The sequence below is a fragment of the Bidens hawaiensis genome, unplaced genomic scaffold, assembly GCF_021521415.1.
Source record: "Bidens hawaiensis isolate Kalapana, Puna unplaced genomic scaffold, B.hawaiensis_p1.1 tig00034783_1, whole genome shotgun sequence".
Taxonomy (NCBI): Eukaryota; Viridiplantae; Streptophyta; class Magnoliopsida; order Asterales; family Asteraceae; genus Bidens; species Bidens hawaiensis.
The window spans coordinates 216,562-225,055 of NW_027496051.1; the positions used below are offsets into that span (position 1 = coordinate 216,562).

Sequence of the window (8,494 nt, forward strand, 5' to 3'; positions counted from 1 at the left end):
GTTCAAGGCCTAGAAAATGAGTTCAACATGAATCGATAAAAAAATAATATTAGTTTTCATTTGATTTGATGTTGGGGTGCATGCATATATGTAGACGTGCGGCAGTATGGAAAGCACGCCTGACCGGAGGACGAGAGAGTATGGGTGCGGGTGTGTGGAAAAGGCTGTGACCTACGGCTCGAGTTGGTCCCACCCTGGGCTCGTTTATGGATACACCCTTCTCAATGTTACAACTTTCTGCACATATGATAAAATACACACCACCTAGAAATATACAATACTATATATATACTTCTTTACATGAGTTTTCTAGTCAAAAGTTTGTAATATTTTTAAGTTTAACATTTGTTTTGGGTATTTAAATATATCATTTATAAGTATTATAATTTGTTACTAAAAAACTGGCTTAGTTCCTAACAACTTTAGTTAGAATATGTTCTAAATCTAACCAACCAAAGTAATATACTTTCTAAGTGACCCAAATTTGTTATGATTAATTATATGACTTAATCCGACACACTCGTTTTAATGTGAGACGTTTATTGTTGATGAGTTGATGTGTAACTTAGGGGGTGTTTAGGGTTCCTTATTTTACCTCCTTATAACTTATTTAAGGTATAAGTTACAAAGTTATAACTTATACCTTTTACACTAACAAAACCTAACTTTTTCAAACACCTTATAACTTATAACCCATAAGTTATAAGTTATAAGCTATAAGGGGCTAAAATTAGAAATCTAAACACCCACTTAGTTAAGTTTATTAGGACACGATGTCACAAGACTAAAGATCTATTTAGGAACTTTTTCAAATTTCATCATATTATTCAATTCCAGTATTTTATTAAACATTTTTTTCTCTCTTTTAACAATTACGCATTTAAATCTTCTCTATAATAATTCAAATTGAATATATATGATGGAGCTATAGACTTTAGTATATTACCTTTTTTTTCATCTTATTTTTACACGCAATGTCAAACAGTTGTTTTTTCGTCTATGTATACGGGTTTTTTTTACCTATAGTGAGTTTGATCCTAAAGGTTGAATGAAGATGGTCAGATGGGTCTTCCGTTGCAACGCGACAGGTAGAGATGGTCAAAAAAACCGGTCCGGGAACCGGTTTGCCGGTTTAAACCGGAAACCGGTTTTTACGAAAACCGGTTTTTTTAAAACCGGTTTGACCGGTTTACAAACCGCCGGTTCGTATTTCGGTTACAAGTTTTAGAGCCAAAACCGGTTAACAAACCGGTTAATGGAAAAACCGGTTTTTTTTAAAACCGGTTATTATGAAAAAAACCGGTTATTAACCGGTTATTTAAAAAAAAAAACCGGTTAACCGGTTATTAACCGGTTCTAACCGGTTTCTAAACCGGTCCTAACCGGTTAGACCGGTTAGGGTTTTGACATACAAAAACCGGTTATTAACCGGTCCGGTTATTAACCGAACCGGTTTTTTTTCGGGCAAAAAAAAACCGGTCCGGTTAATAACCGAACCGGTTTTTTTAAAAAAACCGATTTGTGCACCTCTAGCGACAGGTGTAAACAACTTTATGTATATATCTAATAGATGTTTTTAAGGGCGGATGTACATGAACAAATAGTTTCTTGTAATAAATCAATTATACCATAAAAGGTTTAAAATCACATGGTATTAATAGTTTATCACACCCCTCAATTATTCTTTTCTTTTTTTAGTATAAAAAGTATGCATGATTCATGGGATGTATGATGCATGAGACAAATGACAGAGACTAACTATTAGTTAATTTCCCTAATTTGGATAATGATGACAAAGGGTGGTACCTCCAATCTGTATACTCTTTTAGGGGCCTTTTATCCTAAATAAAATAGTGTTTTATATGTAAGAAGCGTGATCTTATCTTTCCCATGTAACATCCTTCGCATTTTAAATTGGATTTAATTAGTGATGGTACTGGTTTTGTTTTTGTTCCTTTTTAAGTGTTATTATAAAACTTACAACCTGGCTGGCCCCAAACAGAATCAAATAATGATAATGTGTAGTTAAGGTGGTTTAATAAGTATAATCATTGGTTGGACATGTTGTGGTCTCTATGATAACCTATGTCAGTATGTTTGTATTGTTATTGCCACATAACTTAGGTGTGTAAAAACAAAGCAATTTAATAATTAACTGTAGCTAAAAGTTAGATGATCATTATCGAATGATTTTATATTGGGAGATTATGCGTTGTTGAGCACATAACTTAAGTGTTGTCAAGGATAAGAAGTATTTTAACTTTTAATTTAGCGTCTTTACTCATGAGTCATGAAAATACATATACGAGACATATATGATTTCCCCTTATTATATTTAAAGTAGTTTACCACAAAAAGAATGATTTATTTTTCTTTTTAATTTATACAGATTTTTATATCTATATTTTGTTTTTATCACTTTGGGACTTGAACTTTCATCACTTTGAGTAACAACACCATTAAACTACATATTGATATTACCAAGTCAAAGACTCCTTTGTTAGATTGAATTTGTTCTAACAAATCTAAACTACTACTACAAAATATGTGCTACAAAACAAAGAGTTTTTACGACATACACATTTGTCATAAGTCTTCTGAAGAAAGTGGTAACGTCGATAACCCGTTAAAACAATTCACATGCCAATATCAATTCACATGGTAAAGAGTTTACCGATGAACAATTCACATGCCAATATCAATGATAATTTTCAGAGTGGTCACTGAAAAAGAGTTAGTTAAAAATATTAAAGGGCGCTATATGATAAAAAATATGTATATCTTTACGGTTAAAAAAATCTTTGTTTCATTTACAAAATATGCTTATAACCTAGGAACGAGAGACAATCTAACTAACTAAGAGGTGGTTTGTGGGATGGTAGCAATCCAGGTTCTCACAAAATTTATAGTCGCTATTTCCTAGAATGTATGTCAAAAAAAGGATCCCACAAACAGACGCAGGAAAAATTGAGTGGGAATCTTAACCAAAATCTTATCTTTAAAATTAACAGCGACTACCAAACATCTATTTGTCGGAAAATGTTTCCTTTCGACAAAAGATTACCAAGGGATTGCCCGTTATAAATTGGTTCCGACAATGACAAAAAAACTCCATAATCTTTATCAGAATGTAAGCAACATCAGTGATCCCTCGATACTCCATGAGAAGATATCCTTGGACGTTTTTGTGGATAGATAATCATCGGTCAAAGTTTATTTTTCAAGTTTAAGCCATTCATTGACCATAAGCCACTAGTAGTAACCAAGGGATTTATCATCGGTTAATTTTGTTTTTGAACGGTTGATTTTATTAAAAATAAAAAGCAAGGAACTAGACCATAGACAACTATAACACCTGATTATAAGCACACCTAATAATACAATCATTAACTAATTAAAAAATAACACCATCTCAGAATCCACCTCTACTAACTTCCCTATATTTTTCACCCAAAGAAAACTGACCCTCTTGATGTCTTCCTTGATTTTATTTGATGGATACTCGTTTGTTGTCAAACAATGCTTTGTTTCTTGACTTCCACAGTTAATTATTAACTTTTACTTATATTTTTTTAATATTTTTATAGGATTTGTCAACGATTTTCTTTTGGTAAGAACTAATGGACTACAATCGTCGACCATATGATGTCTAATGACTATCATGATTAATCTTCTTTCTTATTTTTTGCCTTACGAAAAAAACCGGCTTTGATACATTGCAACTAAAGAGAGAAACATCAACTCGGGTAAGTTTTAGGTTGGCAACAAGCCAATTGGGAACATATATTGGTAATCTTAGTCTCACACTTGATTGTTAAACTATGTCAAATACCTTAACCAATATTCATGTGTACCTGATCACTCATTAACCATAAGGTATATGGTATAGTCGTGACTATATTAAAAATTAGATGATGGTTCCAAGCACATTTTTTTACAATGCTAAGTTGTTAAATTTTATTAACTAAAAGGATTAGAAATATAAAAACTAAAAGTCAATGAATTAATAAATTAATCTATTACCAAATGAAAAAGGAAAAACAATGTTTTATCAGTAGTATTATTTAGGTAGACGAGTATGCAAGTTTTGAATAAACATGTCGGGTATCATCTAATAGTAACACCATAACCATAACATATCCATAAGAATTATAAAGCTAATCTTATACACGAATAATGATCCAATCAACTTTTCTGGATGTTTCAAATCTACACATTAGCTTCAGTCTATTTCCTACCCATAATGTGTGAAACATGGGGGCGGGGCATTTACGCGCATATGATAATTTATCTTATGACAACCAACTTAGATCATACCCTCGTTTTAAAACAGTACATAATTGGTATTTGTTAAAGAATGTCCTCTCAATACCAAAATCATAATGAATGTTATTTTTAGTCATTTTTATACTCTTCCATAATTGATCAAAATTCACTAAATTTTTAGTCTCAAACCTTCAATCTAGGCAAGGACAATTAACTCTTCACATTCTCTCTTTAGGTTTAAGTCCCCACCTCTCCGAATTCTCTTCGGGTGAAGATATTTTGTAGACCAAAATGATCATGGAGATATAGACCAAGTGAACAATTAATTCTCAAGCAAGTTAAGTTTCCTTACGAGTCGTTAACCTTAAATATTTGGTTTAGTCAACACTGACTACAAAGAGTAACAAAGTGTGACTTAATCAGCAAATATTTTATTACAAACAAATTAAGGATATCAGAGTCATGTAACTAGTAATGATACATAGTAGACCACTTAGTGTTGTTTATGTCAACAAATAAATCATGTGTAGATACTATTGCTTCCCCACCTATCTCATAATTTAGGCCTAGACATGCTTAGGTGTTTCTTTTTTTAACCATATAGAGTTATGCACCTTACTTTGTGTAGTCAACATACGCGTCTAACTAGTTAAAATTCAAGACTCAGCTATAAGTCTACATCTAATTGAGACGTGTGTCATCATATACGATTTAACAATAGTACAAATACTTTACAATACTGTTTCTTTCTTTAAAAAATTCCTCTCGTATCCTCATATTATCTTTGTCGTGTTATCGTAAACCACATGGGGAACAATTTAATTGTTTTTCTTGGATTGGTTACCCACGTGTAACAAAGAACTTAACAGTTAAATACCTGATATGACCGACCAATAGGAAAAGATCACATAAATAGTCTACATTTATTGTTGTACCAAGTCTAGGACCAATTTTATTGTCACATACCCCCCCCCCCCCCCCCTAGTGTATTTTTATATGGTCCATCATGTGACCACTAGGAACATTGTGGACATCATGTAGCCACCACAAGCATGGCTGTATTACCCATCACATAGCCCTCATGTAATTTGTACGTAGACGTTGCCTAGAAGGCTAAATGTCCTTGTAAGCTTAATCTTTAAGTTATTACCTAGAGAGTTCAGTAATTTCGGACCATCTCTCAGTCTACTTTGTATGTCTTTGTCTTTATCAGTATCTTTTAAGAAGTCTACTTCGTATGCCTTTGTCTTTATCAGTATCTTTTAAGAATGGCATGTCCCCAACCTAATGAAGCATAATACATGCATAAGTTAATACCCCACATAAGGAATCAATAAACATGTATAGCACTATCATACACTCATATTATAATCGTCCTCGTTTAATATCATGTCATGTTGTTCTATAACGTTACTATAAAGCATATGTGAAGACCCTTTAAAAATCTCACCCTTCGTAACGATCTCTGACACATGAACTATAAAGTACATGTGTCAACCCATAAAACGACCCAAAACAACACCAAACTTATGCTCTAAAATAACATTTGACACCCTTAGACTGTTGAATTAATCAAGAAAACCAGTTCTAACCATTAAATATATGAGGGTACAAAAAACTTACCATCTAAATAATCTCTTGTGTGCCAAAATCGCGTGTGATGTTAACCTATAAGAACTATAAAAAAATATACTAATACTCTCCAAAGTGCTCTTAAAACCTCTAAATAAAGGATCCACAACTGCAAGACTGCAACCAAGAGCACACTACGGCAGGTCCCGTTTTCAGACCTGTCAAACCAAAAATTTTAATATAGTTTCGGTGATTTACATTTCACCCATAATTTTAATTTAACAACATTTAAGGCCAAGGCGAATTACCTGAAAATTTGATTACATCCATTTGTATTTCACTTTATTGATTACAATATAAGAAACCACGTGATCGACTAAACTTAACCTGCAAGATAGCAAACCACATGACAGTTAGATAATTGCCCAACGAAATAGGTTTAAGATAAAAAAGCATTACCCGAAGATCATTATTACCAGGTTCTCTTTTAGTATTCAAAACTTCTGCCGTTTGCATAATTGACTTTAGTATCCAATAACATAGTACTTCAACATGAACCATGTGTCAAATGTTAAAACTTCTCGTGTAGTATCCACGAAGATTCTCCAAGAATCTTAGGATTGATCTCGGTTGCCATCCGAAAATCCAACATGGATGTTAAAATCCGTGCACCCGAGCCTGACTTTTGCAAAGACCTTGAGCGGGCTAACTCCAAACCCGCTTTCAGAATACTTTTTAAAAAACAATCTAACCCATTATTCAACAAGTTAACACAATCCAAAGAGACATCCAACCCGTCCTCTTGCAAACTATGATTCAACCTATTCTTTAAAGAACTTGCAGCTGGCAAATGACCACTGTAATGGCAAGTCCCGGCATAATATGCAGAATCTAAACCGTTAGTTTGTACTTTTCGTTTTTCTGTTGAATGGATTTTGATGCCAAGTGGCGCTCTAACGGGGCTTCTACTATAAACACCGGGACTTATTGCATCCTGCTCGACTTCTTCACCATCTTCAACCGAATTAACCTCTAGTGGCGGTTTGCTACCTAAAGAAAACAACTCAGTAGCACTCTGTTGTTGGACTTTTGTTGTTCCCAAATGTTGGGAAACATGAACCGTTCAATCCTTAAACTTTCTTTCACGAATGTTCGGCGTTCGGCCTTTTTTAGGCGATTGAGGAAACGCGCATAGAGACTGAAGATCCGTCACCGGGTGGTGGGCCCCGTTAGGGACCTTTAAACCCAAATGACCATCACTTTTAACATGTTTGGAAACAGTTCCATTTCTCACAATGGCTATGATTAGTTCATTGTGAAGGTGAATGTTTTCTCGACCGACTAAACCGATACAAAGCTTGTTAAACTCTGATTTACCGAGCTTAAGACTTAAAAACCGGTTAACAGATTAAAGTATTTCTCAGCCTTTTGTGAACCGAGTCTCTTTTCGATTCGAAGCTTTAACTCAAACGTATTAATTCCGGAAATGCGAGGAACCGCATGCATTATGATGGTGTTTTCAATATGTTGATAACATTATATTAAACCAGATATGATCGAGCGAGCAAAACCCTACGTAGAAGTTGTTAACTCTAACAAAACAAAACATTCCTTCTGTTGATTCAGTGAAACCAAACGTCGATCACGACACTAGGAAGATAGTAATAAAAATCAAATTAACAGTAACCTAATGAAGAACAAAACAGGTTCGGTCGTGAATCATCGGAAAACAAGAATTGAAGGTAAAATGAAATGTTGAAGAAGGAGATTAATAATAATAATAATAATAATACCTGATTGACGGAAGTGGAAGAGATGAATTGATCGGAAATTGATGGAGTAGATCGGAAAAACGACGTAGTATTGTATTGTGTTGTGTTGTGTTGTGTTGTTGGGTGGAATGAATTAGTGAATGGTAAGAAGTAAGAACCTGAAAAGTGGGTCAAAGTCACATGCTCATTATTATTCATAACTGAGGTCATGTTTGGGTGCAGTCAAACATGTACCAACCATACAGTACATACATACGAGGTCAACAGGTATGCATATAATGTTTGCGTTGACTTATTAATATTCCAACAACAGAGATTCATTTGTGTAGTACATTAAATTAGATCTTTTGCTCGATGAATTTGTTTGCCACATCGGTGAACTCTAACATTCCAACGGCAGCTTTGGCGTAAGTTCGCTACTATGTCGCGAAAGGTTTATATGAACAAACACTTTTAAGAAAATGCCTAGAAACACTTGGCTGTTTTTCAAACCACTATGAAATTCGAAAGATTCTCAAATAAAGTCGTTTAAGACATCAGGAGTTTAGTGGTGTTAGGTACCATGTATATTTATTTGTTTTAAAGACACTGATTGAAGTGGACTGATTGGATAAAACTACAGGAGAATGCAATTTTAGGACAGAATTGCTAGATTCTGTTATTCAATAAGTAGGTGAAAATTACATGGAGAATGAGATGAGAAATTGACCAATCGATCCAACATTAAGCAAAACATTTCACCCACCACTTTTTTATTATATCATGATTCTTGCACACTTCTGCTCCCGAACAGTTAAGAAATTTACTGATCTTGCTACTAGCACAGATGGTTTCGTGATTATTTGACATGTCAAGTGAGTTGAGAAGTCAAAACTCAAAATGAG

General features: G+C 33.9%; 1 pseudogene; it reads right to left on the reverse strand.

Moving 5' to 3' along the window:
- Positions 1 to 5,738: 5,738 nt before the first annotated feature.
- Positions 5,739 to 7,344, reverse strand: LOC143586720 (uncharacterized; annotated as a pseudogene).
- Between the last annotated feature and the right edge of the window lie 1,150 nt (positions 7,345 to 8,494).